The 21,540-nt window shown below is 38.6% G+C and overlaps 1 long non-coding RNA gene across 1 annotated transcript in view; it reads left to right on the forward strand.

Moving 5' to 3' along the window:
* Positions 1-21,262, forward strand: part of LOC107313883 (uncharacterized) — a 74,452-nt gene extending 53,190 nt beyond the window's left edge. The window contains exons 7-10 of the long non-coding RNA XR_014945547.1: positions 7,999-8,132; positions 9,764-9,808; positions 15,359-15,488; positions 17,196-21,262. This is a non-coding gene — a long non-coding RNA (uncharacterized LOC107313883). The remainder of the gene's footprint in view (positions 1-7,998; positions 8,133-9,763; positions 9,809-15,358; positions 15,489-17,195) is intronic.
* Positions 21,263-21,540: the final 278 nt, after the last annotated feature.

Consider the following 21,540-nt stretch of genomic DNA (forward strand, 5'->3'; position numbering starts at 1 on the left):
CTAAGGGTGGGGATGGCTCATTGTACTGGGACATTCTGCCGAGCTGCTGCTGTGACTGGAGAGACACCTGCTAGGGTTACTTTATATGTAACTGGGAGATCTAGACTCAATGGTTGGATTTGGTATTTGGACTAGATGATCATAGTGGTCTCTACAACCTTAATGATTCTGTGATTCTAAAGCTCAGGGGAAACTGCAACATTAAAGCAGAGTGCTTGCTTGCCAGCTCCAAAACGTTATCTGCTGTCTGTGCAAGGAGAGTCTGCAGCACTCAGAGAGCATCAAACTGTGGTGTAGCAGGTGGGCACCATATATCTTGCTCTGGTAGCAAAAGTAGTGGTGGGAAGCAAGAAGTGCTCCAACTTGTGTCAGCCTTTAGATCTGGGTGGGGGTGGAGGTGGTGAGAGGGGTAGGGAGGGAGTAGGGGGGGTTGTCCTGAGTGAAAACATAACAGAAGGAAAAGAACGAGGAGGGAGAATGCTCAGAGCAGGATTTCTCAGGCAAGGCAGGCTGTGCTTACTGAGGTAGTTTTGGAGGATGCTGCTGAAAAGAAAGACTCAGGAAGTGTCCTTTTGCTCAAGTTTGTCCTCATCCTGCCCAGCTGGGTGCTGGGAGAAATCCTAAATGACAGGGAGGGGAAGAGAACGGTTTCTGTGTTCTCTATGGGACTTGTTTCCAACTTTATCAAGTATTTCACTGCTGATAACTGGATAACTTCTCATTGCTGTCATTCATACAGCATCATCAACCATTCCTTGTGCAATTTTCTTTTTTATTCACAAATTTCTGGCTAAAATCAAACTCTTCCTTAAACTAACGTAAGCTCTCTGGACTCCCATTGCTCTTTGAAGTCATCATGAACATTGCCCAACTCAGCTCACTGTATGACATAGCCCTTATTTAGCTCCTGCCAAAATTAACTTTGTTTAATTTTCTCTAAGTCATAGCACTACATGAGCGCTTTTTGGGACTGTATTTCTTTACATTTCTTCCAAGGTCTGGGTCTACAGTGTGGTTCTCTAACAAGAAAAAAAGAGAGACAGATGTTAGATGAAAAGTTCTGGAGAGAAAAAAGACAGTGAATATCAAAAGATGAGAGAGCATTTCTGAGCTCAGGAATGATACCATCTTAAAAAAATGCACCTTCTGTTTTCAGTTATAAAGAAACAAAACTGGTAACCTTATTTTGAACCTTTTTTGTACTTAGAGGTACAATTTTTAGGAGAAGAAAAGTGACTTTATATTGCCTCCAGTAAGATGCTGTGTAGTTCATGCAGTACTTTCCCATTCATTCTTCTTTATGTATTTTTTATATGTTTTAGATTTTGTGTTATTCGTACAAATATGATTTAAAGGAAATATTCCCAAGCAAATCTCAGCTGTGTCTCTAGTTCCTAGCATTTTAAAAAGAAAGGTCTTCTGTCTTGTATATTTACATAAAGCCTGAATGCCAGATTTGGAAGAGTAATAAAAATATGCTTTTCTGGGATTTGTTCTTAGGGAAAGAGAATTCCCCATGACCAAAAATATCCCAGTAATAAGCATTTGCTTCATGCTGGCACCACGGTGACCTTAAATTATGAGCTTGCCCCCATTTGTATCTGGTTTCCCCTCTTTAAATGTACAGTTAAGTCATTTGTAAATATCATAACTAAATCTGGAGGCATAATTTAGTGACTCTATTTGAGGATTAAGAAAAAGAATAACATAGAACCATTTGTAATCTTTTCTGCTTTGTTTAATTTAGTTTCTATGTTATGCATGCCTTATCTCATAGTCATTCTTTACTTACTTCTCTTGATACATTTGCAACACTATTGACAATAGCATAAAAAAAAAACCCTAGCTATCTCCTTTGGAAAAAAAATAAAAGTACACAGTATAAAGTGGGATTCATATAACACTGTTGACATAGGATTGTTGTCTTAGGAAGGAAGAAATGTTGCTAGATCATACTGTTCATTTTCCAACTAGAGAAGATTTAAACTGTAGAAAGTAGGTATGAGATTTTACACTAGATCATACTAGCTGCATTTATTAAGCACTTGGAACAATACTCAGGTTTCCTTTACTGAGAAAGCCAAAGAACTGAAATTCTCTGCTGAGTACAGTCTGCATTATGGTGCCACCAGCCTTTATTCAATGAAGGTGTTATTCATCTGTTTCCTCTTCTGAAGGTGCTCTGATTATCTGACATTTGGTTACTATGCCAGAAAAGGACTTACTGATTCATTTTTGTGTATTATTGTTCACTGCAATACTTGTAAGCTTTATTCTTGCTGGGCTCATCTTGTGGACTGTGACTGTAGTTTAACTCGCACCTTATTATTTCTTCCACACAGTTTAGATGGCAAAATTATTTCTCAGTCCTATTTAGCTGCTTATGAAGTTTTTCTGACTGCTTTTCACATTAAATAGTCTTAATTTGTGGTCTGATATTTTGTTTCTTTCAGTGAAATCTTGTCCAGTTCTATAGGAATGTATTGAACTGTCAACAAACGTAATTCTCTGTTATGTACTTGGAAGCAACATAGGACAGATCCTCCCTGGTGCAAATACTCATAATTCCACTGATTTTTTTGGCACCGTTTAAGTTTAGAGCAGCTGAAGACCCTTGTGAGCATCTGTATACAAACCAAACTATTTGCTAACACTCACAGAGTTGTCCGATACAAGACCATAACACCCCCTCACACTTGACATAAATTGATGAAGTCACCTTCACCCTTCACTCAGTGTAGTATTGAGGCAGGTGCACAAGGAGAAGTACCATGAACTCAACAGAGCCAGAACATCTCATAAAACAGCAGTGTCCCATGTCATCAACAGCTAGCTTAGGAAAATCTGAGTGTTAGGTAGAATGAAGACTTTGGAAGCCAGGCACTAGAGCTCAGCTAGAGCTGCCACAAAGCTGTTCCCAGCATTCCTTACCTCCCAAACTGTTCTTTCTATAGTTGAATCCAATGCTCAGAAACAAATAGCCACACACCAATAAATCCTCTGGCACAGCATGAGCTAAGAAACAGAACTGGCTGTGTCTCAGTTACGAGAAGGGTAGGTCCTCAGCCAGCAGTGCCCCCAACCCAGAAGACAAATTAAATGCAGAGAGACAAACCTGAAAAATAAAATAATATATATATATATTGTTGGAAAAAAGATGAAAAGGCTGGCCATCAAAAAGCAGCTATAAGAAAAATGAGTGACAAATACACACACACATGCATGTACATACATCTGTATAGTTTCATAGTAGAAAGTGAAATAAGGGAAAAAAAAAAGGGAATTTCATGGTAAGTTTCATCCCAATTTAAGGTCCAGTTTTCAGGGAGCCATTTTCCACAGTAGGATTAAACACAGATTTGTAGTGTTTTAAAATCTTTTGTTTTCCTTGCTCCTTATTTCCTTGATGTCTTCATGTATCTTCCATGAATAACAGTAGGAAGCCTTGTTTTGATGAGAGAGGAGTCCTAATTCTTGTCTTAAGTTGTCATAAAACATAACCACATACCTGCCCAGTCTTTTCCAAGATTGTTAAAAATTTTTAATGTTACAAGGGAAGAAAAGTCACAAAGAAGAGGGCAAAGTATCATGCTTGAATCATGATAACTGTAAGTGGGACTGCTGCATTCTTTCTGCTTTTGCAAAGCAATTTGATAGATATTGGGCACTGTGCAGTTGTCAACATGAAAAACTACATGTGATTTTGCACTCTTGTGGCATGTAACAAATTGTGCTGGTAGAACTGGAAGGAAGACTGCTCTCTAATTAAATATCAGAGTGAATTATTTGATGTTCTGTATTAAAATTAGTTTTAATTAAATTTAAATTTGACAATAGAATTTAATTGTTTTACTGGCCACAGGACTGAATAGTACTTTATGAAGACATCTAATCAACAGCAGTTCTAATACTGGAATTGGCATGTGGGAAGCATTTGTCGACATGTAATTAGGACCCAATCCAATCCTCATTGAAACAAACTTCCCATTGATTTTAATAAGAAGTACATTAAACTCTGGACACCACAGTTCACAATAATGTTCTATCTCTGCTTTTAGAATTTGGCACTAAACCAAATCCTATAATTTAGCTTGCTACAGACGGTGACCTTACCCATATTATACAGTATGACAGCTACAAAAGAGCTGCCTTTAGCTTCAAAGAATGGTAGTTTCATAAACTGGGAAATGAGTTTGTCGTGGTAGATTGTTATATTGAAGAAGATGTGAGTCCAGGAAATGTTGCAGAAATAATTTGTCAGTAAAGAGACCACTGAAATGGCCTGAACAGAGTATCAGTTTTAGTGACTAAACAGACACTCAGGAAACATTTCAAAGCTGCATACATGGCAATTTTTAAAATACTCCTCATGCCCAAAGTAATCAGTTTCATAGTAATCAATGGACGTCAATGATTCACATCAGTGGGAGGGAAATGTTTCTTTTACAGTCTTCATTTAATCTACATTTTAAAAATGTTTTATTTTAATAACTGTACCTGGTGTGCAACCCTAGTCTCTATGAGGATAGCAATTGTTTTTGGGAGCTCTTTGCAGACCTTCTGTAGGACTGTCCGTTCTTCCAAGCTCAGTCGTTAAGCTGGTGTTTGTCATATGCTGTGGTGTGGAAATAGGTATCTGCAGGAAAAAACGTCTTCATTTTCTTCTAGATCACCTACAACTACATTCTAACTACATATGTTATACCCATCTACCAAAAAAAAGCACAAGAGAAAGCCCAGGAAGCCTCAAATCTGTTAGGATAATCTTAATCTTTGGAGAAGTTTGGCCTGTGAGATGTAGAAAGGCATTTAAAGATCAAAGAAATTGTCAAGCATAGTCAATGTGTGTTCAGCAAGGGAAAGTCCTGTTTTAATGCTTGTATCTCCTCCTGTGATAAGTTCACCTGTTTGCTAGATGAAGGGAAGGTGATGGATGCAAAATTTCTGTATTTCTGTAAGCCATTTGATACCATTCCTCGCAGTATCCTTACGGACAAGTTGTCCAACTGAGAGACAAATTGGTTGATGCTACAGTGCATGATGAACTGTGTCAACAGGAGAGCTCAAAGTGTGGTAGTACATGGAACTATTTAAGGGTGGATAATGGTCTTCAGGGGTCAATTCTAGGTCAAGCTTAATGATGAAGCAAAACTGGGAGATGCTGCTTACTGTGGAGAGAAGAGGGACCTTTCAGAGAGACCTAGCTATGACAAAGCATTGGGCAACCAGCAATGGCATGAAGTTCAGCAGAGCTGTGCCAGGGTCAGGTTCAGTGCTGGGAAAAGCTTCTCCATAATGAGGGAGTTCAGACACTGAAACAGGCTTCCTGGAGGGGTGGCTGATGTCCCTTGTCTGTCAGTGGTCAAGAGCCATTTTGGACAATGCCCTCAATAATGTGCTTTAACTTTTTCTTATTCCTGAAGGAGTTGAGCAGCTGGGTTCAATGGTCTTTGTGAATGCCTTCCAAAGAACCATTCTATTCTATCCTTCAGATAACCAAGGCATTTTTGCAGTGCTTACACATCTGTTATGTGACTGACAGTAGCTGCCCACTTAATACTATTCAATGATACTTTGGCATATGTCCTCTCAACTGACTAAAATGGGAATTGCTGGAGATAGCTACCACCATGCATCCCAACAGCCACACAGACTGACACTCTTCTGATCCACCAAAAAAGTTTAAAGAGCAGCTGTCTACATCTGTGCCAGCTGTCGAGGCTTTTTTTTATAGCCAGTGGGCACTTTCAGGCTGTGATTCATCTCACTCTGCAGTAGACAGCTAAAATAAGACAGATGAACTCAGTTTTAAAACTGTAGTGAACTAAAAGAAATGGACAGTGACTGGCTTTGATATGGGCATTCATACTGTAGACATATACAACTAAGTGAGATTAATCTTGCTCTTCCGAAGGGACTTGACCCCTGATAATAAAAAGCTCAATAGCACTACAAGAATATTATGTAAAATCACGTGTAATATTTCTCATGCAGGGAGAAGATTTTCATTTACTTTCTGTTTTAATGACCTGTTGTATGTCTGAGTTGCCAGTAAAGTCTTCCCTATGGTAATGGGGTGAATTTTTGAGGTCATAAGACAAAGTGCCTAATTAATTCATCACTTGTAAAAATTTTCCCTGTAAACAAGGATAATACAATCCCTCCTATCTCTATATTGACTTATTTGTCAAAATCTCAATTTGTTTAAACCATTTACCTGTTCCAATGACTGAATAATACATGTAGAATTATCATTTTAGCCTTATCTTGGCATATGCTGAATGATGACTATGGTATTCTCATATATGTGTATACCCAGGGAAGAGCAATGAAGCTGTGAAGGGTCTGGAAAGCAAGCCTTATGGGGAGTGGCTGAAGGAACATGAAAATGGGGGGTCAGCCACATTTGTCTCTCACTGTCACTGCAAATATGCTCCATGTTGTGGGTGATGCTGCATTGCTCATGAGGACTTGTCTTGCCTCTCTAGGATTTGGGCTTTTCCTCTGGAGGTCGTGCAGACATCTGAAGAACTTGTGTCCTGTGCATGAGAAATGGGTACAGCTAAATGAGCTTTGCAGAGGTTATGTGGTATTTTTAATAGACCTGCCTTCTGCCTGGTTGTCTGAGAAGAAAAATTTATAGGAGCTCGAGTATTAATTGCATGTGATGCTGACTCTATGAATCAAATTGAAGTGGACTGAAAGAGTGATCACAGAGAAGGGAGCAGGAAGATGTAATTAATAGATTGTAAAGCTGAAAAGACTGACTGATTCCATGTAGCACAGGTCACAGGTCTTCTCTGGATTAATTTTTACTTGCACTTCAAGCTTTCCAATGTTGATTTTTAAGAAGTCATAGTCCTGGAATCATGTCTGATGTCAGTGATTAGGCATCTTTGCTATTAAAAACAAAACAAAAAGAGCATAGTTTTATTTTTGAACCTTGTCTCCAGCGTTTAATCTCTCTGCCTCAGTTTTCAAAATGAGGAAAATCTATGGAGAAATGGAGAAGAATACTGAGGGTAAACACATTAAAAGGATGGGAATGGTCCAACTGTAGATGTAAAGGAGACCACGGTTTTAAGTGGGATAGACATATTGGCTGGTAGCTGTGCAAAGAAAGGATTTCCATGTCACATTTCCACCTGGGAATCTCTGATGTCCAGAGCTTTTTTTTTTTTTTGAACCATTGTAACCCTCTGATCAACTTCAAAGAAAGAACATAACCACTGCCTGCTTATCTACATGGCTGATTTGAGGTCTGCTCCATGCCTCTCCGAAGCCAGAATTAATGCAGCATTTGAAATGGGTCTGAATAATTCATTTATTGATTCTCTTTGATGAAGCTGTATTTCTCCTACTGAGAAAAAAGGGCTGTAATATTTAATAGAGATTACTTTTTTGAATAAACCAACGTTGTATTTTCCAATTGAAATTCCAGAACTGAATCTGAAAAATGGGTTCATGTGGCAACTAGATGCTAAAAGTTCTCAGAAGGGAAAAGTTTGGTGGGAAAAGAAGGAATTAATTTAAACAGGAAGACATTAGTATGGAGGTGGTAAAGATCCAGCATGAATGGGGATTGGCAATTAAGATAATTTCTTGTTTTTTCCTCTTCAATTTTCATGCTGAAGGAAATGCTGCTTTTATAGCTTTTAGCTCAGCTGTTCTATTTATCTGGATTGTGCTGCAATGACGAAAATAAGGAAAAGGATGTTTTTCTTTTTTCTTTTTCTTTTGCCAAGTGTTTTATTTGTTGTGGAAAAAAATAGACTGATTGTGAAGTGGAATGAATTATTGATTTTTGTCTGCTCAGGACTATCAAAAAAGATGCTTTTGTGATATTTCTTGTTGTACATTTCAACAAACAAGTACTGAGGTTTTTTTTTTAATGGGTCTCCCTACTAATTCTTATGCTCTCACACACATCTGATGTCCTGCCCACTCTTTTTTAGTCCCTGTTGCTTACTCAAGAAAAGTCCTGTCTTTCTTTAATAGGAACCTTACCTGGGAAGGGACTTCAGAATGGAAGTCTGTCTTTTTGTTCAACCCTCTGTTGGAGTCCACTTGATGGGTACTGCAAGATAATATTAATACTGTGCTGTCAGAACTTGTCAATCCAAAGAGAGCAGGTATGACTCACTGGAAAATATCCCCATCAGAGAGACTTTCCCAACTGCCTATCTGAGTGTGTGGAAAGATAAATGCAACAGTTCAGACTTTCCCTCCAGAGAGAGACTGTTCTTCAGGAAAAGTCAAACCAGACACATGCTCAAGCAGGCTCAACGGATTTTACAAGATATGACATAAACGACAAAGAATTTCTAGCAGTGGTTCTCTGTAGATGGATTTATGAAAGATCGAGGGCTTGAGGATTAAACTCTCTGTTGGCTGGGGTGAGACAACCTGATTATCCAGTCCAGCTGGAAAAGAGATGAGTAGCAAAGTCCATTGCAAGAAAATTAATCTAGCTAAATGGTGCAATGCTGTCTTCAGCTGGCAGCGGTTGGGTGACACTGAACATAAACACTCATGGGTTGTGACTTGCATTGACATCCTTAAGAGAACAACAGGAGACATGAAGAAAATGTTACTGTGTGTTATATCCATCACTGCAGAAAATGAACAAAGTGAGTGAAAAGTAAATTGAAGGAATGGTTTTGTATAGCAGGGAACTATGCATCTATAGGCTATTAGGAAGATACATCCAGTAAGTGTAATGAACATTCATGTTATCTTTAACCCAATTAAGTAGTTTTTATATGAAAGTACTTTGGCAGAAATGTACCTCAGAAATTTTCCTTGCTAAAATTGTGTTCTGTAGCCCATACTCTGCTGGGTTTTATTTTATATTTCTTCTGAAAGTCATGCAGCCAAACAGATCTTCACTGGCATATTGAAGACTCGTGGAAAGAAGCAAGGAGCAGGAAGGATAAGATGGGAAAAATTATGCGAACAAAAATAAATGGAGAAAAACTCTTGTGCAATGGCATTTTAAAAAAGATGCAGATGAAACTTGGCTTCAGATAATATACTTTATTTATTTATTTATTTATTTAATTTTAAGCAAAACCACCCTGAAAAACATGATGATAATTATCTGTACTATTTCTTATGTACCACCCAATAGAATATCTGAAGTATAATTAGTCTATGGATGCAGAACTTGAAGATTCTGAGGAGCAATACGTTTTCTTAAAAATAATGCTGGGTGTCATTTCTTGAATGTCTTTGCATACTTCTTTCTATTACAACATGGGGCAAAACTGATACAATACTGAGGAATGATAATGAAAATTCTTGCCTAATTTTTGTTTCTGTGAGCAGTTCTGGCTACTGTGTGGCTGCCTGCAGAGGTTGAAGGCAGAAAATCTGTTATCCTGCACCAACCTTTGCAGCCCTTCAAATACATATGAAATTTGCAAGATCCATCCAACAGTAGCTCTGTGTATAGTCCCTGTAGTTTCTTCATTGCACTTTCTTGAGTGGAAAATGAGAGGAACTGTAATTCAGAGGGTTCTCCATGGAGGCCACGTAAGAGCAGTACCATCATGGTAATGCAATCTGGATACGTGAAGAAAGTCGTACTGCATGTTAAATTTATCACCACAGACACTGAACAATTATTTTCTCTGGCTTATTTCCATGATGACAGTAATATAGTTAACGTGCTTAGTCCTACAAACCCTGCCTCAGTCTGTTCCAAGGGACAGGGTATTCTTTCATTCCTCTTGACATGTTTCTGTTTGCCTTTGCCCCATAGGAGATGAGGAACTACAAATTGATGGAAGGGCTGACCTGCTTTTGGGTAAGCTTATAAATTTTACAATAATCAGAGCTGCTATTGTTTTGGGCAGCTTGTATAACTCTAAGTACCATCATACCATCAAGCCCCATGTTTTCATTTGCAACTGTTGGAGTTACACTGTCCTAATGATGTGGAAAAAGGAAAAGGCCCCAAGCCAACTTTTGGTATAGCAACAGGGAATTGTAATGCACAGGATTTCCTGCATGTGCTTATCTGTGTAAAATGATGTGGAACAGCTATAATGAATAATTTGTCTTCTAAAAATGATTTACGGGCCATAATTAGAATGGTTTGCTTTTACCTACTGCTCTTCACCCATGAACCCCAAAGTGCCTGATGAAAAAACATTGGTATTATTATCCCCATCTTGTAGTATAGGATGTATGTTCTGTATACTGTAGGTATTAGGATCTGGGTCTTATATGGGCTGGAGTTTGTAATTTCTTTAGCTGGAGCACAGGACTGTAATGCTTCAGAGAACTGAGTCCAGCATTATTTAACAAAGGCCAAAGGCAAGTCACAAGCTGCTTTAAGTTTATAATCAAAATTTCCTGGTTTTCAATCCTTTGCTCATTCCATTCAACCATATTGGCTTTCTGAAGTGCTGGCGGTGCGGAAGGAAGAAGATGCTTTATGATCCTTGATGACTATAAAGTAGCAAATAAAGCTCTAGGGTGCTTTCAAGCTCACAGTGATCTCGTGGGGTGGAAAATTAATCATGCTGCAGCTACTGGAGAATATATTTTTTTTACATTAGCTGCTTGGGTCTTTTTCCAAACCAGAAGATGATAAAGCATTTCCCACTACTGGATGAAGACAAAAGAAAGTGTCATCAACACAAGCAGTAAAATAAGCTGAATAAGCTTGTTTGGACTCCTGGTTACTAATCTAATCCTTTTACAATCATTTTTTTTTTGGCACTAGAAATAGAACTATTTGCAAAACAAACATTTTTCTTTTTTTAATGCCCCAATGAGACTGTTGCAAATACTGGATCTCTTATATTTGATCTGGTCTTTCAAACTTCTACTTACTACAGACTGTTGGTACATTCTGTGTAAATCTATAGACAGTTAAACTTCTGGAGAGCCCTCATAGATTGTTCCCTGCAGTCAAAGTGTATTAGATAACCACTGAAATAAAGCACAGACAGTGGTTTGAGGTTTCTTGAGACTCCCAATATTCCTGCTGAAAAAAAATCTTTGTCAGCTTTACTTTTTCCACTGCTATTTTGCCAACCAATTTTCTTACACCAGAGATCTTTCCTGAGATCTCTATTATACTGCAAGTATGGGCGTCTCTCTGGGGTCCCAAGCTGTCTATGTATAGGGTAATTCACAAATGCTCAAGGTTACATTTTCCTGCTGAAAGCTTGTTCTTATCTACATGGGGCCATCTGGGATTTCCAGCCTGGGTACAGTATCCTTGTAAGCTCATCATTCTCCTTTTCAGAAGCTGCAGCAGCCTGTGAACACTGGGATTTCATATGCTCTGAGCAAGGTCAAGCTTAGCATTTTCCACCCCAGTGTCATTACATCACTGCAGCACAGAGGGAAAATGGAAATCATGCTTTTATTACAGCAAAGCCAGCTCTCCAATTTTGCACTGCTGCCACCCTTTCATCATCATACTGCTCCTCAACCATCTTGTCATGACCTAGGTCAAAACCTAAGACTAAGAACTTTCAAGAGTGGATAAGTTCTTGACTAGCACTTGTCTTTAACATCACTGAAGGGTTTTCTTTAAGAAGAAGTGGAGCCCTGCTGCAAAACTATTTATATTTACCTGTTCCATTCCTGGAGCTGTACAAGAAACGTGGGAATATGACACTGACAGACGTGTTTAGTGGGCACTGTGGGGCTGAGTTGACGGTTGGACCTGATGATCTTAGACATCTTTTCTAACCTGAGTGATTCTATGATTCTATGACTTTCTTACAGACTTCTTTGTGAAAACTAGTTTAAAAAGTTCAGATTGTCTAAAATGTTGTGGAACTCCCTTAAATTCTACTACAGGGTTTATTTTCACTGTATATACTATCATAGAATAACCAAGGTTGGAAAAGACCTCCAAGATCATCTAATCTGACTGTCCATCTATCACCATTTCCCCTCTATTACAAAACCTGAATGTTTCCTGAACACGTCAAGGGATGGTGAATCCCTTGAAACCTCCCTGGGCAGTCTGTTTCAGTGCCTGAATGCTCTTCTGGAGAAGAATTTTTTCTTTAATATCCAACCTGAATCTCCCCTGCCACTACCTGAGGCCATTACCTCTCATCCTATTGCTGTTACCTGGGAGCAGAGACTGAGCTTCATATTACAACATCCTCCTTTCAGGGAGTTGCAGAGAGCAATAAGGTTTCCTTGTGGCTCTGGTTCTCCAAGTCTGAACAATCCCCGTTCCCTCAGCTACTCTCCGTAAGATTTGTGCACCAAATCCCCTCACAGCTTCATTTCTCCTCTCCAGACATACTCCAGGGCCTGGATGTCTTGTAGTTCAGTGGGTTGAAAGAAAAAACAGAAGCCTTATCTGCCCCAGTACATGCTTACTTGGACATCCTCTTTCATTGAAGTATCTGACTCACTAAGCATTCAAAACCAGATGGAGCAACTCTGGACTTCATCTACTTGAGAAAATGTGGTTGCTTGTTTAGCAGATGAGTTGCAGCTTGGATTTGTGTTGGGGTAAGTCTCCAGCTGTGTGCAGTCCTGAACAGTTTCCAGTTCTCCCTTGGAAGTTGTGCCCCATTTACCAGCACTTCCCCAGAAAACCAGATGTAATTGGGCAGCCATTATTGAGGAGGAAAGGAGCTCTAAGTAGTGCAAAATGTAGGGGAGGACTTTGCCAAAACAATACTCAGTCTGTTTGATGCAATGCAGGGTGCAGTGCGGTGGATGAAACCATAAAGTGTTACCTGTGGTATCTTATGTTGCTAACTGTCTCAATGACTATAAACAAACAAACAAACAAAAAGAACTAACAAAACCAGGTTTCTGTGTTTCTGTTATTTTCTAATCTGTGATAGAGAATCATATGTGTGTATAAAAAATCTTCCACACTAAGCATGGGTGAATTTATGGACTCTTGTGCAATACTCAGTCCTGTTTTGGATGCAAATCAATGTTTTTTTCTGCTGTTATTAAGTGAACTTTCTGAAGCATGAGGAGTACAGAAGACCTGTAGGACTGAAGGGGTACTTAGCAACATGAGGATGGGTGGTTAAATATTACATAATTCTGTGGAAAATATTTGTTTTGTTTGAAAAGTCTTACATAAACTCTTATAATCACCTTGCCCTCTACAGTCAATATATATTTCCATTGATATATGGAAAAAGTTTCTTACAATCAGAGTGGTGAGGCACTCACACAGGCTGCCCAGAGAGGAGGTGGATGATAACGCTGAAGATAGGGTAGTGATGAAATGTAGTTTGTCACTGTGGGTTCTGGAGAACTAAGAGAAAGGATGTGAGACACTTCAAGACGTCTTTTTAGTTTTTGCTGTCTCCTGATGAAGTAAACTATGATGCCAGTAAATAGCAAGATTCTGCAGTAATTTGTCCTTCTGTGACACAGAACTCCTTCAAAATTGCTCAATATACCATTTTATTTCTCATGCTCTTGTGATACGATATTGAATTGTTTCCTCCCCACCAACAATTAATGCAAGATGAGTCGTTTTTCAAAAGACATTTTAGGAATTGGGCACCCATTTCTCAGACATTTTCCACATCAGCTGGCACCACATTTACTTAGGCAGTTCTTGAAATCTCACCCGCAGAATTTAATTGTTAACTAAAGAGTCCTCACTGGAAAGTATGATTAATTCAAATGTTACCAACAATAAAAATTACTTTGTTATGCCTGTGACGTGTACTGTTGATTCAATAACAATAATGGCACGTTGCACCTAGGTAGCACTTTTCGTCCGAACTGGAGGATCAGAGTCAGAATTTCCATTTTGTGAGTGTTTCATATAAATCTCTGCATTTGTCATTGACAAATGAAAGAGTTTCAGAAATGTTTTCCCTATCATTTGTCTCTTGGAACATAAACCAAACAAGGAAAGTTCGTATTGTATCACAAGGAGTAGGAAAAAAACGAGTTTGTTGGCTGGGAGAACTTAGTAATGGCAGATGTGATGAAATAGCTGGGGGACACACTGGGCCCCACACTAAGTGCAATGGAAGGCATGCAGTCAGTGTGTGAATAGAAACACCCTCTGTTGTTCCTGGGGCACTGTATAGAACAGCCTGCCCCTCTCCTTGTCTGTGCTATGGTAAATAGATATTATGGTTTTACATCTGTACTCTCAATGCATTCACTCAAAATCAGCATGTAGCAGTGAATCACTGTGACATGATGTTCCTTTTTCAAGCACAGCAAGAGAGATATTTTCCAGATAGAGTTCAGCTTATTTTCTTCTATGCGTGATGGGAACCACACTTGGTATTTACAGACTTTTAAAAATTTCCTTGCAACCACAGCTATTCAGGCTTTCATTACATGTGAATTAAATGTGTCTCACAAACTCCTTTGTCAGCAGACAGCAGGTAAAAGGCAAATAAGTGCAGGAGCAGCTTGCTGAGAGATGGTGTGAAACACTTCCTTTGCTCAATTTTCTCCTCTCTGAATAGGAAAAATATAGTTACAGAAGGTCACAAGTAGGATTTTTGCTCCAGGTTATTCTATATGTTAAATTTAACATAACAGTCTGAAAAGCTTTGCTTCAGGCATCACATAATCAGTTCCAACACATAATTTAATGTGTAATGAAAACAGAACTGGTTGTGCTGGGAGGTGTGCAGATGCACAGTCCAAAGAGACATAACATACAATCTGTGAGGGAGGCAGAGTAATATGCTTCATTGCTGGGAACTGCATAGAAAAGTGATTGCAAACTCCTGCCTTAAAGTGAAAAATTTTTCCCAACAATTCTGGCAGATGTGGTCTGCTTCTCCTTCTGCTCCAGGCTTTCAATGTAAGAAAGAAAAAAGTTATGTCACAGAAGTAAAAGCTAAAAGCAAACCACAAAATACAATAAAAAAATACATATAATTAAAAACATATCAGTGAATGGCTGCCCTGTGGTTTCTGTAATGTGGACTCCATAGGAAAATGCAATGTGTGGGACCTTAGATGTAGCTGTAACTCTGGAGCCCTTTTTCCTGACTCCAGCGTTGTGTCCTCGAGGCAAAAGAGATTCTTCCCAAGGATGGTTTAAAAATATTAAACAGAGTTTTTCCATGAGATGATGTGCAAAAAATACTCGTCAATAAAATGCATGAAGGGCTCATGATGGGATGCTCTAACTGAAAAAAAAAAAACTAGTAACAACAGCCAAACATGGCTACGGAGTGAGCTGTGAAATGAAACTCTTCAAAGGCCCAGAAAAATAAAATTGTTCAGTGATTAATGGGTTATCACCCATTGATTAAAATGCCTTAGCATTTTGCCATGAACTTGTATTACGTCTGAGATTTCAAAAGACTACCGCTGTTCTTACGCTGACTGTATGGTTTTAAATCTTTTTTCTTATCGTCTTTAGGCTGGATATTAGGAAAAACTTATTCTCCAAAAGAGTGGTGATGCATTGGCATGGGCTGCCCAGTCAGGTGGTGGGGTCACCATCCCTGGAGGTACTGAAGAACTGTGGAGATGTAGCAGGGAATGAGCAGGTAAGAAAAACAACATCTTCAGTCGCCATGTATCTAAGTTTTATTTTTTGGGTGTGCAAGATAGGCTCTTTCAAAGCGGGCTCTGATGTAGCTGTAGCAATACATAAACATGCATGAAATGTATGAAGTAACACAAAAATTTGTAGGCAATATGGGTGTTGGAAGACTTTGGTCATTGTCTTTGACACTGCCCTTATGCTTAATGCCCTACTGCCAAAAAGGCAGGTTTAGCCAAATATCCTTATTTGCTTAAATACACTGGTAAGGAAGGAACCTTTTGATTGTTTTCTCTTGAGGTACTTTGATAATCAGCCCATGATTAGAAGACTGGGAGGGCAATGGAAACTGTCTGTTTTTTAACTGGAGGTGGAAAATAGTTCATTTTGAATAAAAGTTTCACTGTATGGAAGAAAGGTTCTGTGGGATGTGCTGAGATGTCAGGCAACTGTTGAAGCCTCTGGATCCTAGTCAGTCTGGTGGGACCAGTAAACACATTTATGGTGTCATTTAATGCTCTGCAAATACTGCCTTACCATGTTTGACAGTAGACCCTGGAAAGATCCCAAAATCTTATTAACAAGCAAACAAACAAAGATAATTTAGCTTAAATTGAAAATAAAACAATTCAAGACAAAAACTAATATTCTTTTTCTATTTCTCTTAGTATTCTCACACACAAAAAGGAAGAATAATTGACTTTCAGGCTATATGTTACAAATCCACTTTTCTAATTTTAGTGGTACCTATGACAAGAAAGGAAATGGAGGAAAGAGAGGTTCCAGGAAGGAGGTGCTGTTGGGTAGATACTTTCTACCTGGAAAGCACATATGTATACAGATGGATACAACTGGATTTTTTGGAATAAAATATGTAAACAACCTATTTTTATTCCATGATAGCCCTTCTTTTGGAATATTTATATATTTCTTCTGATTTTTCTAGTGCAGTGATTCCCTGGTTGGTGTTTTTTCTTTCTTTTTTGATTTTTCTTTGTGTGTATGTGTCTATTTTCACCCACGACTCATTGTTCTGAACATAAGATCTGCATATCTGTCTTCTGAATATAACCAGTGCTTTATAAGACTGACTGAGAAGATCTCTCTTTCTTAGAACATTCCCTAATTTTCTTGGTGTGCACTCCAAAATCCTGTGTAAATTGGAAGATGTCTTTGCATTCCTTTGCCTCTACCGCTAGAGCATGTGCTTCATGAACCTTGGCTGAGAACTGTGCTTGTGGTTGCTCAGACATATATCACTCTGTTTTCTCTTTGTCTCAGTTAATTTTACATCTCCTGGTTCCTTCCTCTGCTCATCTAAAAGAGACCCTTATGGTTCAAAACAAGCAGTGTTGTGCAATTTGTTGAGAGTTGATTTTTGGGTGTTTGGAGGGGATGGGAATGTTTTCATAACATGGACTAGACCCAAACATGCATAACTTTTACCTTTCAGACCCATTTGCTCACATGTTTCCTGTTTCCTTCATTGCAAAAGTTAATCTCATTAGAATAAAATAGCACAAACTCTCTTGAATATAAAACAAATGTTTCTGATCCTGTTGTTTGTTGTATGGGAGGTGGGTATTTAATGCAGAGCTAGAGAATTGAAAAGTCTTGTCAGAAGTCTGGTGTTTTGGGAAGAAAAAAGATGAAGGTGAAAGTGTGTATCTGCTTTGCATAGCAAACTGTTCACAAAATACTGTATTTATAGGTGCAGAAGAAAAGCAAACTTCACCATCGGATCACCTGGATCGTGATTATTGGTCTTCAGAGTTCTCCACACCAGCAAACACTCCTGGTTTTCTGCAATGAACCCTGTTAGTTCTCTACTTCATGCAACAAATTTTATTGAGTGCAGGAAGTCGTCAGTGGTACTTAATGGCATTTATGGCTAAGCGCATGCTTTCCTAGAGGAATACGAAAGCAGGGAGTGTTTCAGAGCTCCTGAACTCTGTGACATTTTCCTCGACTTGTGCAATCTTTTGCTCAATATTTGATAATCCGCTGTTTTCATCAGCTGTCAGTTGCAAGAATTTGCCATGGGATTTTCACAAATAAACAGCAGTAACTGAGAGACGTGAAGGACTGCGTACAGCCCTTGAGTTTAAATTCCTTTAAATTTCCTTAAGATTTCCACCCGTAGACTTTTGTGTGCAGAGAAAGCCACAAGCAATATAATCAATCATTCAGTGAATACGGTTCCCTGAAACAGCTGTGTATCTGGATAAGCTGCTTGATAAGTTACCAGAGACAGCTTATGGGTGGTGCTTGTGCTCTCTGCACATTGTGAAAAGTGCTGTTCAAACTTCCCTTGACTTCCAGCCAACAGATGGGAAAGTCATTAGCAATCAGATTTGAACAACAGTTACTTTCTGTGTTTACAAAGTTCTGTACATGATCTGTATGTTGACAAGTTATAAACTGGGTGGAAAATGTCTGACATCTCCTCTCTGCAATTTCTGTAAAAAAATTGCAGCAATCAACACGCAGCTGAGGGCTCCAGCAACTGGCTGAAAGAAGACTTGATATGGTAAAAGGGCAGGACCATCAGGAACAACAGGGCAAGGCCAGTTTGCCACTAGAACACGAAGTTCACCCAAAATCATGAGCATTTCCTGTGCTGTGGATGAAGTCAATAATCTCAGTACATGCAAGAGGAGCACTCCAGGTACATAAACCTGAGCAGTCTTTAGGCAGATCTAGTTTATGTGTCCATAGCACATAATCTGAGCTGTGCTTGGCCCTGGCAAAGCTGCTGGAGTAATAATTTCTCAAAAGTAAACTGCAGCAGAAAATCTCTAGAAAGCATTCTGCATAACTGGCACATAATTGACATCAAGTGTGGCGTCTTTTTGTTCTTATGAACTAGGTTCCTCAAGACATAAAGACATGATCAAGCCAGTCCTAGTATTCAAGAGTTCATATTAGGGATGAAATTAGTTCATTATATCTAATTTATGGGTAAAGAATCTCCATTAGTTTGTAATGTTTCCCAGTGCTGTAATAATGCTCTCTGCTTTCCTAGTGACTGTCCAGGAGCAGCCTGGTTAGTGCAGAACAAACATTTTGTCAAGGCACCTGAGGGGCTGAGTTGGTAGAAGTAAACCTGTTCCAATAAGAATTATTTAACTGGAAGCCATTACAGATTATTTATTTATTTAGTTATTGCAATCACAGTATTGCAAATATATATATTGATTTTTTTTTTTTTTTTGCTGAAAGCCAGATTGGTAGGAGGGGAGATTTTCCAAAGAGTCAAATAGGCTCAGATGATCAGCTCATAATTTTCAACGTGACTTAAATGTCTCTTTGTTCCCTTACATTTCATTTTGCTACGTTGCAGTAACCACAAATGTGACTGTCCCAGCTCTTTCCCTGTCCTAGATCCCCTGTCAAGGATTATTTGCAAAATATATAGTAGAATGGTTGGCTGAGAGAGATACAGTTTGGATACATGTCTTTCGGACATCTAGCATATGGGAATTTCAAAACTGAAGTGGTGAAATGTGGTGTAACCTGGCTTTGAATTCTTACCAAATTAAAGAATCAATTCCGTCCACTCATAAGGTGATCATAGATTGTAACGTACAAAATAGCAATGAGCTTGGTATTCCTTTTGATAGGTCAGTGGATGGACTGGATGATCTCAGTGGCCTTTTCCAACCTTACTGGTGTTATGATTCTATTCTATGATTCTATGACATCAAAGGAGCTGGTGACACAATAGTCAAACAAAAATCAGCAGGAGCTGTGGTATCATAAAAGGAAAGATATATCATTTTCCATTTATAAAATAAAACACTAGGCAAATGATTGCTAGAAAATTTGATCCTGATTCTTCACTGCTGAGGTCAATGTGTGTTTACCTACTTGACAGATGTTGAAGTCCTTGATTAAAAATAATCCATCTTCCCTCACCCCATAAATATACATAGGCAAATACACAAGTACCTACCTACCTGCATGAATGGGACTGAGAATATAAGCATTTTGTTATTGAATTGGCCTCCATGAGATGTGGAAATTTTCAGACACTTTCTATATTTCAGAGCAGAAGCACACGGCCAACAATGCACACCTCATTCTCCATTCAATCACGAGCCATCATTTACATCTGTGAAAAGCGAGTGAAAAACGCTACCAGCATGAGTAAACCAATTACTTATTTCTTCACATAAACATGACATTATAAAACAAGGAAGCAGAAAAGCAGGTCCTTTGTGTTGGCAGGAGTGGGTTTCGATTCTGGCCCCCTGTGAGCCAAGATTTTCTTGCCATATTTCTCAGGTAATTAAGTCTGTTTATGGGAAACCGTGTTCGTTTTCCTGCCTGTCCCCTTTTTATAATGATTTTGCCCTGAAATGCCATAGTGGAGAGAGAGGTATCAGCACTTGTATGCCTCTCTTACAAAACAGCAAACTGAGTCAAAGAAATGATATGCCACTCAGATATGAGTTGATATGAGAGTTAATTGAATTTGAAGTTCCTGTTGTCATGCCAGAGATAATCCTTTAACGCAGACCCAAGTATTGTTGGTTAACCTACCGTTAGCAGTCCAATGGCATCTGTATCTTCAGCACCTTTGTCTTAGTGTGTTGTCTATGACCATGGCTGACACATCACGTCCAGTTCTGTGAAAATGAACAGTTGGAAGGTTGGCTGAAGGAAAACATTTAAATCAAAGGTGTTTATTTATTTAATGAAAGAGCGTAATGTGGAAATAATTCCAAACTAAACCTCTCACTTCATGAACATTTCTCACCAAATCTTTGGAGTTAGCATTAATTTCTAATGCAGTTTAAACTGCAGTCCTAGCTCTGAATGTCTGAAATTGTGAGAAGTTTCTGATTTACAGCCACCCCTATCTGCCAGGCATAAGACAGCATCTCTTATTTATTTATTTATTTTATTTGAACTATTAACTTCTGTAAAATGCCGATCATATTTTTCTTATTCCACCTAGAATTCCTCATCCCTGTGTTGATATGTGAAGGAATTAGGTGTAAAAAATATAGGGAATTACCCAGCTTTTAGCCTCATACAGTGCCGAATGTTTCAGCCATTATCCGGCAAAGCACTTAAGCACGTATTTAACTTTAAGCACTTCGGGAGTCTCATTCCTGTCAATGGGTTTCCTCAAGAATTTCAAGGGCCAGAACTCAGCATCTAGCTGAATAAGGAGATTTGGATGTCAGGCATTAGAGCAGACCCTGTTCACTGTGAGGACCTGCTCCTCTGCTGATGTTTGAGATATCCTGCCTGATGTTTCATGAGGAAGAGAGTGAGAGGCAAGAAGTGTAAGCCTAAATAATTTGCTCCTTTTGATTAGGGGTTGTGCAAGGGCTAATGAGGATTATTACTGCTCCTAGGAGACGTGAAAAAGGCAACAAAGAGAAGCCTGTATTTGGATGGCATTGACTTGGAAATACAAAAGGAAAAACTGTAGCTCCACTGAGCAGGGTGGGGTAAAGAACTGAAAAGAATAAAAATACTCAACTTTTCTTGACGTGAAATTCAACTGTATTTTCCCCAGGAAAAACGAAATGCAATACTGGTAATTTATACAGACTGTTGAACAAATTGAAACCATATACAGAAAATTAAGTTACGTTTGTATGGAAATAACAGAGTATGTTTAACAATCACTACCTAGAGCCAGCAGTCTTTCACTATATAACTTGCAGAATGTTTTAATTATGCTGAGGTCAGAATGTCTGTTTCCAGTTTTAATTGGTTAAATCAGGATTTTATTGTGTCTGAAAAAAAAAAAATCAAGCAGATATTTTTGTTCTTAGATTTATTTCTTAAGCTAATATGAATTAGAAATATAATAAAATACATCTCTGGATGCTTATTATATTTGTGAGAATATCCTTAAATTAGAGGGAAATGAAGATGAAACCACTTAGTTCAGAAATATATGTGCTTGAATTTCAGTGTTTTGAAAGTTCCTTATTCTTAACCACTGGTTTTCAGCCTAATTTTATGTTGCATGGCAGCTTGGTTTCTGTTACAAAGGGAAGGTTAAAGAGATGGGAGTAGCCTCTTAAACAGTA

The sequence above is a fragment of the Coturnix japonica genome, chromosome 4, assembly GCF_054131305.1.
Source record: "Coturnix japonica strain WE chromosome 4, WE-NBRP24, whole genome shotgun sequence".
NCBI lineage: Eukaryota > Metazoa > Chordata > Aves > Galliformes > Phasianidae > Coturnix > Coturnix japonica.